The sequence below is a fragment of the Akebia trifoliata genome, chromosome 10 (assembly GCF_017979445.1).
Source record: "Akebia trifoliata isolate Shusen 1 chromosome 10, ASM1797944v1, whole genome shotgun sequence".
NCBI lineage: Eukaryota > Viridiplantae > Streptophyta > Magnoliopsida > Ranunculales > Lardizabalaceae > Akebia > Akebia trifoliata.
The window spans coordinates 21,159,078-21,169,630 of NC_141384.1; positions in this window are offsets into that span (position 1 = coordinate 21,159,078).

The following is a 10,553-nucleotide window of genomic DNA, read 5'->3' on the forward strand; positions in this document are numbered from 1 at the left end:
GGACCATGGTTTAAAAAATCGGAATGTATCCACTAATATGTATCGGTATCAGTGAAGACCGATATGAAACATTGAATGTTTTGGGTATGTACCGGAATGTATCAGTTTGTATCAATGCTGTACCTTTTATTCCTTCTAAGAATATTGTTCATCATGATTTTCTGATTCAAAAACCTTCTCTCCAACACGCTTCACTATCGTCTTGTCTCTCATTTTTTATGAGTAGTGGTCCTCAAGATTCCTAGGAAAGATTAAAGGTGATGGACGTGGTTCAGGTATCATTGGGCTTTCACTTCTACACTCACTCTTTCTTGTGCTTGTTTATCATTTCACAGGTCTACTTGGTCGAGTCTGACTTGTGCTTGCTGTACACAGGGTATAGAAAAGGTGAAAACAGACAGGGCTGACAAACCATATCAAGATGTGAAAATCTTGAATGTCACTGTTCCTAAGTCTTAAAGATTCTTCCTTTTAAGGGTTGATGCATTAAGTTTATGGTCAGTGCTCCTAATAGTGGGAGGTTCTTGGTTTGAAAGCATTCATTTTTCAGGTGAAGGCAGATTTAAATGTTTTAACTACTGTACCTATGGTTTAAAGTCACTACCTCAAGGTAATAAATTTTGGATCACTTGAACGATTCTTGTTCCTCAATTAAATAGTCTAAATCGATGTCTTCTGTTAATTCAAATGAGTTAACAACCATACCCATGTTTGACAAGTTGAAACACATGGAACGAAAATTAACTGAAGTGATACCTTGGATTATAACAAATTGGTCTGCAAGATGAAGAAAACAAAAATGGTATGCCTCTCATATGCCCGAATACAAGCTTTGATAGGCTCGGGCCATCTCGACCAAACTCATCAAATAGACTGCAAAAATGGCACATAAAATGTCAACACCCATTCTGACATGGCAATAGTCATAACAATTTTATATGTCAAAACATAATATTTGGGATAACCTTTTGAACAAGGAAGGCCTGAAAATGCAATACAAGTAGCAAAAAAACAACAAATTTGAAAACTCATGTCTCTAATCAGATTTACTGAACGAAAAGCAGCAACTTGCTCCAACATGTTTGTTAACTCAATGGCCCTCATGATCGCTTTCCATGTCCTGGCCCAATTCTTGAATATCACCATTATCTATTAAAAAAAAATTATAAATAAGACTGTACAATATAAATAAATGTTTTAAAGTGATATTTTTTCTTACAAAGATAATTTCACTTACCTTGGGTTGTAAAACATGTCCGCTTTTTATATGGATTTATAGGGCATATTCGTTTGTCGTGTCCGAATGCTTTACATGATGCACACTTTCGTTTCTTCTTTTGTTGGCTCAACTCGATACTACTTTTTAATCTACCTGTACATTCAACCTTTCCTTTGCCCTTCTCATCTTTCTTCCTACCCTTTGTTTGCGAGACATTCGGGTCCAAAAGTAACAACTGTGATGCATCAATTACAGCTGGGGATGCATCAACTACAACTTCATGTTCTAACATTTCATCGCATTGAATTTCAGAAAGTTTTTTGGATAGTTCATTTAAGGTATTCGTGAAGATTTCGTATCTCTTCATTGAAGTTGATGCAAAACTAGCTAACGTAGTAGCTTGTTGACACATATTGCCAAATCTCAATGCAATTGGCGGTTCTTTCCCATCGATCATTATTTCTGAATCCATCACCCTAAATTTGTTTGCCCCTTTCCTCCATCTTCCAAGAATAAAGTGTGACGGTATACTATCAATGTCTAGACGGAAAAACACCTTTAGAAAATGCCGACATATTATTCCAACGAACTCAAATTTCTTACATTCACATGCACCCTCGTAAGTATCCAAATTTAACTTCAACACAAACTCCTCGGACTTACCAAACTTAGTTGTCATCCGATACGTATGAAATCTATCATTGATTCCCATTTCTTCAACTTTAAGTCGATTCACTTGGAGCCATTCTTTCCTGAGTTTCTCAAACATATTTTTAGTATACACTGTCGCAGCATGTTTGAGAAGTAACTCGTCATTTTTCACACATCGAAACTTGTGTTCTGATTTAAAATCTTCATCGATCTCATTTGTAACAAGCTTTTTCAATGCTTCCTCATACTTGACTACAAATTCTCTTAGATTTGTCTTCCATGTAATGAACCCATCAAAGAATGCATTAATACTCTCACTACGGCCCGTAGTATTCATGCCAGCAAAAAAACAACCCCGATTATACACAGGCACCCAAGACTCCCGCAAATAAAATAATTGTTCAAGCCATTCATTTCCTTCCAATCCATGTTCTACAATCAAGTTCTTCCAATTCTTTTCAAACTCTTCTCCCGTGTATGACAACCAAATACACCTCTCTAATTTGCTTTTGAAATCACAAGTTTCAAAGTATTTATAAGCCAACTTCTCAGGAAACTTCTTCATGATGTGCCAAATGCAAAGGCGATGACGTGTGTTAGGAAAAACTTTGGCAATCGCATTCCTCATTGCCAAATCTTGATCGGTGATCATCGATATTGGGTGACGTCCTCCCATAGCCTTAAGCCAAGTCTCAAATAACCATAAGAAGGTCGTTTTTGTCTCATCTTGTAGAAGAACACACCCAAATTGTATAGATTGAAAGTGGTGGTTTACTCTAGTAAATGGAGCGAACGGCATATCATATTTATTTGTCCGATAAGTCGTGTCGAATGTCACCACATCACCAAAATATTCATACGACAATCTAGACCTTGCATCCACCCAAAAGAAATTTGTTGCCCTCATCTCATCATCACATTGTATTGCATAAAAGAATTGTGGATTTTCAGCCTGTTTTGTTATGAAGTAATTTAATACTGACTGTGCATCCCCTACCTCCAACTCCCTATGCCTAACATTCCTCAAGTGATTATAACAATCCCTACCATCAAAGCCAATTAGATCTCCACCAAGAATGGTTGGCACTTTAGTGACTTGAATATTTTCTCTTCTGAATGTTTCCACTAAATCCTTAGCTACTGTAGGCATACAACGATTTGATCTCATCTTCATTCTCTTCGATGGTGTGACTACCTTGTGATTATGGCCATCGTCAAAATGGACACTCTCCATTTTGCGGTCCACTTGTAATCGTGTATAACACGCATCATAGCCTTACATCCACATTTAACGGTTGAAGAACTTCTTCTGATTATCTTATTTGCGCTTTCATTCACAATTGTTGCTTCAACATCTTTTTCTTTTGCCTTATATTTGCCTTGATGTGTGCAAACATATGTCATTCCAGTTATCTCATTTGAACCTCGTCGACACTTAGTAGTTGTTTGAATACGAATGGAAAATCCTTCTTGATGCCCGTAATCTTCATAATACTTCTTGGCTTCTTCAATTGAATCAAAGATCATCCCCACATACGGTACATTCAACTTTTCAACATTCTTTATAGGACTCTCGCAATCAACATGTTCTCCATTATCTAATTGGATTCTCGATGAAGATCCCATAGTTTCACCAATAGTCGCTTCCCCACACTTGTCAACGCCAATTGTATCCATGAAATATTTTCACTGATACATTAAATCACAATCAATGCATTAAAGGAAGATTCAAAGTTATGCCAATCATATGCCTTCATTGAAGGTAATGCAAAACTATCTAAAGAATCAAAGTTATTCCAAAATAAACTTGTGATTCAGAAGGCTGAACCTTTTGAACATCTTTCCAATAATACTCATAACCAACTCTACCAAAACCTCCTCCCATCTCTTGACTAATACCATAAACTACCACAACTCCCCAAACAAAACTCCAATGCATTTCCCTATAAAAGCATTCTGAACCAATCCAGGGGTGCACAACTTGAAACCCCAAAATCCCTCTTTGAGTCTCTTCTTCTCCTCAGCCCTCCAATCAAGTGGAAAGCTCTCTTCCTCCTCCACTAGAAAAATTTTCCAAAAAATAACCACCACCCAATTCAAAACTCACTGTTTTCGAAGTGGGTATCTCGATTTCTAATCGAAATTCCTCAAAAATGAGAATTTCTAAACTACCCATCAAACAAACAACTTCAGTTATTTGTGAAGTGGGTGTCTCGATTTCGATTCAATGTGTTCGAAGTGGGTATCTCGATTTCTAATCGAAATTCCTCAAAAATGAAAATTTTTGAACTACCCAACAAACAAAAAAATTCAATTATTCTTGAAGTGATTCATTGTTTTCGAAGTTGGTATCTCGATTTCTAATCGAAATTCCAGAAAAATGATAATTTCTGAACTACCCAACAAACAAAAAAATTCAGTTATACCTGAAGTTGTCTCGATTTCGATTCACTGTTTTCGAAGTGGGTATCTCGATTTCTAATTGAAATTCCTCAAAAATGGAAATTTTAACTACCCAACAAATAAAATTCAGTTATTCCTATTCCTAAAATGGGGGTCTTGATTTCGATTCAATTTGTCAGAAAAATAGGATTTTTTAACTACCCAAAAATCAAAAATCAGAATTTTCTTAAATAGGTATCTAGATTTGAAACAAATGCATCTATATTAATTAAAATAACATGACCAGAATCAAAAAATAAATAACCCAAAAAAAAAATCGAAAAAAAAACCTAAATAATTTAGGATTTTTTTGTCTTCATAAAATCGGAAATCAAATTATACAATTATTTCGCAGAATACTTTTACCACAGTGTTTGAGATTTCAAAATAATAAAAAAAAAATGAATAAAAACAAACTTACAGTTCTATCGAGAGTTCGTTATCCCCAGTGGCTTTTGATCCATCAATAGAATTTACTTTATTTTTTTAACCTATAAAGTTAAGTTAAGTGGGCCTTAGTGATTGTATTACAGTGGATTGGTTTATAGAGTGAACAATTGGGAGGAATTCCATGTTCTTGCAAATTCAATGAAATCATTTATGCTTTGCAAGCATAATAATTCTTTTTGAATTTGGAAGCAAATTCAATGAAATCATTTATGATTTCTAACAAAGCTTAAAATAGGAAAAGTAATCCAACTTTTCAAAATCAAGTATATATTATATAAAAAAAAAATTAAACACCATAATTTTGTAAAGGAAAAAAAATAATTTTGCTCGATTAAGGGCAAAAAAATCATCAAAATCGTAAAATAAACACCATAATACATGTAAATCAATAGAATGAACCAAGAAAATATAGATCCCCAAATTGATAAAGAAATCAATGTATATCAAATGCATTAACAAAAGACATGGATCATAGATGCATCAAAGTGAAGATCAAAATCAAACCTCAGTAGGAGCCGTTCGTGATAGATAACCAAAAAAAAAAATTATCGGAAAAAAAACCTAAATAATTCTGGATTTTTTTGTCTTCATAAAATCAGAAATCAAATTATACAAATAATTTTACCACAGTGTTTGAGATTTCAAAATATAAAAAAAATAAATAAAAACAAACTTATAGTTCTATCGAGAGATCGTTCGTGTTCGTGAAACGAAGTTGCAGCGAGAGTGAGAGAGTGCAACTTAGTAGAAGTCGTTCGTGTTCGTGCTTCGTTGGAGCGAGAGTGAGGAGGTTCGAGGGTTTTAGCGGAGCGAGAGAGAGAGAGAGAGGTTTTTGTCGATGGAGTTGCAGCGAGAGAGAAGAGGGTTTCGAGGGTTTCAACTAAGCTAGAGCGAGAGAGAGAGAGAGAGAGAGGTGTTCGAGGGTTTAGATCGAACAGACGAGTTCTGTGTTCGAGGGTTTGGAGAGAACAGTTCGAGTGTTTAGTGAGAACAGACGAGAGCTGATTGCTGTTTTTCACTCAGGGAGGTGGCACGAATAACGCCAAACATGAGGGATGGCGCTGTAAAAAGCCCATAACTTATAACTTAAACGAAATCAACAATCTCGACCGTCCGATTCAACAATATCCAACGGTCGGGTTTCTTTTGTTAAAACAACTGATAAAACACATGCATCCGAACGCCTCCCTATATATATATATATGGGAAATGTTCAGCACCCTAAGTTTTACCACACACTTTAACAAACGTTTTTTGTCCTACATGGGTTAGAAGTTTTGGAATGGGCTGATTTTTGATGAGGATGATCTCTATGATTAGAAGATCATCCTCCCCAAAAATCAGCCCATTCCGAGATGTTTAGCCCCATGTTTACACGTTAAAAAATCGTGGACCGTCCATTTTTTGTAAATCATTTTTGATGGGGTTAGAAGTTTTGAAATGAGCTGATTTTTGGTGAGGATGATCTCCTCACCATAGCGATCATCCTCACCAAAAATCAGCCCATTCCAAAACTTCTAACCCATGTAAGACAAAACACATTTGTTAAAGTGTGTGATAAAGCTTAGGGTGCTGAACGGGACCCTATATATATATATATATATATGGGTCAGGTTCAAGGGCCATATGAGAAAACATATAAGAAAACTTTCGTTTTTCAAAATAAGGGTTAGAGGTTTTGGATTGAGCTGATTTTTTGCAAGGATGGTCACTATGATGAGAAGATCATCCTCACAAAAAATCAGCTCAATCAGAAACTTCTAAATCCATCAAAAGTGATTTACAAATTAGTGATAAAAATTGGTAAAATATCGACGGTCCACATTCTAAATCACTTTTAATGGGGTTAGAAGCTTCAGATTGGGCTGATTTTTTTTTTTTGGATGATCTTCCCATCATAGAGATCATCCTCACAAAAAATCAGCTCAATCCAAAATTTCTAACCCATAGTTTAAAATTTTATTTACCGTCGAAAGTTTTCTTATATGTTTTCTCATATGGCCCTTGAACCTGACCCTATATATATATATATATATATAGATATATAGGGAAATGTTCAGCACCCAACCATTTTTGTCCTACATGGCTTAGAAGTTTTGAAATGGGCTAATTTTTGTTGAGGATGATCTCTACGGTTAGAAGATCATCCTCTCTAAAAATCAGCTCATTCCAAAACTTCTATCCCCATGTTTACAAGTTGAAAAATCGTGGACCGTCCATTTTTTGTAAACCATTTTTTATGGGGTTAGAAGTTTTGGAATGAGTTGATTTTTGGTGAGGATGATCTCCTAACCGTAGAGATCATCCTCACCAAAAATCAGCCTATTCCAAAACTTCTAACCCATGTAAGATAGAAATGGTTGGGCAAATAGTTGGGTAAATGGTTGGGTGCTGAACGGACCCATATATATATATGGGTCCCGTTCAGCAACAAATATTTTGGCAAAACATTTTTCAAAACATGAGTTAGAAGTTTTGAAATGGGCTGATTTTTCGTGAGGATGATCTCCTTGTAAGGAGATCATCCTTACCAAAAATCAGCCCATTCCAAAACCTCTAACCCATGTTTTGAAAAATGTTTTGCCAAAATGTTTGTTGCTTAACATTTCCCTATATATATATATTCTTTTTGAAAATAAAATAGAAATTAATATTACAAGTATGTGGAATAAAAATCCAATTTCCTACCATGTAACCACCCAACACGACAAACATAAATAAAAATCGCATTCCCATCGCTGATACAAAAAAGTAAATAAACATACAAAATCGCCTTGCAATAACTGAAAATAAATATTAACATTGGATATCCACTAGTCAACACAGACATCCAAAAAGAATCTACACTCTCATTTATGAAACATAGGACATCCTACTTACAATGTTATTCATTGAAACTTTGGCATTCAAATCATTTTCTTTTCAATTAAAGCTTACAATCAATTTTATATATTAAAAAATTAACTTTTTTAAAAAAATTGAGAAAAATAATCAAAAATGTGTTTCTAAGGTGATTCACATAGGGTCGGGTGACCGAACCTAAGAACCACTGAATTTTACATTTTTGTACAAGGGACTCTCGATAGGTTGACCAAACTCAAGAGTTGCTCAGTTTCCATTTCTTCATAGACTGGTTGGTTGAGCGAGGTGGGTTGACTGAGTTTGTTGGATCGACCAAATCTGACAGGAGTGCATTTTGCATTTCTTCATGGGGCGATGGGTGGGTCGACTGAGGTTTGTTGATTAGTCGACCAGACTTTTTGAGTCAATCGAGCTCCTAAAAAAGATTCCTCGAGATGTGCAATAAAATTTATAGTCACTATATTATATTGTTCAACTTGGGAGGGGTTTCAGGAGTTGGTTGTTGCCAACTTAAATGACTCTCTTAATTGTTAAAAGAGTCCATGCAAATTAAATCTCTTTAATGAGAAAATTCATATTTTTCCTCTCTTAATTACACTTTTCTCTCACCTCTTTCTCCAAAGTATAGATCATTCTCTCCTGTTTTTTATATTATTGTTGTTTTGCAAGTAATTAAATACGAGTTATTAGAAAGAGTCATGAACAATTAAAAGTCTTAAAAGCTTATGTAACAAATTGTTGAAAGAGGAAGCCTTGCAAGTTGGAAACTTGGAAGAAGAATTCGTCATCTTTAAGACTCTACAAGAATTTTTATGTCATTGGGTGTGCTCTCACCATATTAGAGTTCAACTTCTTCATGAAACAACTTTAATGTTTTGATGTTACACTAGGGTATATCTCTTTCCCAATAGATGCACGATATAAGCCAGAATCGGATTTACAAGCCTAAGGTGGAAGGTGGGGTAGGTTTTCAAAGAAATGTAGATTGAAATCCAACATGGTTGATGTTATGGTTTTGGACTTCAATTTCGGATAAACAATCACTATGTAACCGTCGGTGCAGAGGAAGAAGATATGTAAAGGATGGAAGTTTGAGGGATTGCAAGATTCCATCGAAATGTTGCATGGGTTTTAAGCAAAGAAGCACATAACGAATAAAATGGACTATGGATCCTCTATTATTTTAGCAACCATATTATCAATCAATTTGATAGCTAGCCAAATGCTACAGTTAAAAGATATTTTTGGAGATGAAGAATGCATCAAATTTTAGATCATTTGATAAATCGTCCCTTTTCGATGGAGGGCTACAAAGATTGAGGCGATTTGGGGAGTTCACTCCGTCGTCGTCGGGTAATTTTTCTACGAAGATCGAGTTCATGGTAGGCCACACATTTTAAAAAGATGAAATTATCTTTGCACAAGTATATTCCTGTTATGTGTATGGAGTGGCTCTCCAAAATAAATTTCTCGCCTTAGAGAATTTGAATAATAAGGGCTTTCTTCCCTTGTATATTTTCTCTTTACCGAACATCTAGATTAATTTTTCCGAAAAATTTGATATTAGAAAGGAAGAGGTAGGGAACATGATTGAAGAGGGCAAATTTTTAGTTGAGAAGACTTGGGATAATATACCTCATCACTCATCAGGTGGCATATTCCATCTCGACTCCTTGACGTGGACACATTTGAGAATCATAGATCTATAAGCCTCGAGATACACTTTTTATGGGGAAGTGAAATCATGTATCCCGAGACGTACAAATCTACGGTTCCCAAACTTATAATGTCAGAAAGTTGATTGAGTATGTCACCTGACGAGTCATATTATGACTGTCTCTATTAATATATATGATGTTATAAAGGGAGAGATTTGATAATATGAGGAGGAAAATTGTGAAAGAAGAATATCCATCTTATACCCATTTGTATGTCTTCCTTTCCTCCCAACCTCAAATAAATAAAGAGATTTATCAGGTAGACCTTTTTATTTATTTAAAAAAAAAAAAAAAAAAACTCACTTTATCAAGTTTGTTATTCAATTGACCTTGGAGTAGTACCCACATCTTTTAAAAGGATTCATAAAGTTAAAGAGTTTTTATAATAAAATTGCAAAAAAAAAAATATATATATATATATATATATAGGTTCATAGATTCTTGTTCTCAAGATACACATACACGATCGTGTTGTAGGGAAGTCAATGTACCAGATTGATTGTAAATGGAGTTTTTTTCAACAACAGATTGTAACCGGAAACTTGTTGTTTTCTTCTTTACGAGTTCCAACATTCCCTTATCACTTTCTCTTATGAATAGAACTATAGCACCTCAACTTTTACTTATTACACCCCAATTTCTTAAATTATTAAAATTAAAACACACTCTTTAAACATTACAAAATTCTGGCTCAAATTATAGATAACACTCCGTCAAACAATTTCAGAAAAGTTGTTAACAATTATGATTAGGCTCATATAAACTCCTAAACCCAAAAATTAGAAATCTGGAGAAAAAAAAAAAGAAAAAAGAGCCTTTATTGACACCCCAACTTTTACTTATTCTCAATCATCAATTTATTTACTTTATTTTTAATTGGGGTGTAATAAGTAAAGATGTCAATAGCAGCTCTCTATTAATAATGAGATTGTAAACAAGTTAAGGATCCAAAAACGGTCTCCTGCTGTTCCTAACCAAGGTCGGGTAGCACAACATTATTTTTTCGGTGATCCACTGATCACCATATGGATATGTGGTCCATCACTGGGTGAATCTACACACAAAAGATCAGTTTGATCGGTGATTGATAATAGCATTGTCTTAAGAATGATTTCTAAAAATTGGATTTAAATTTTTTTCAAGAGTTTAGATCTACAGGATACAAGTGTGTTTATCAAACACAATGATTTTCAGTATTTGTTCACCGAGGG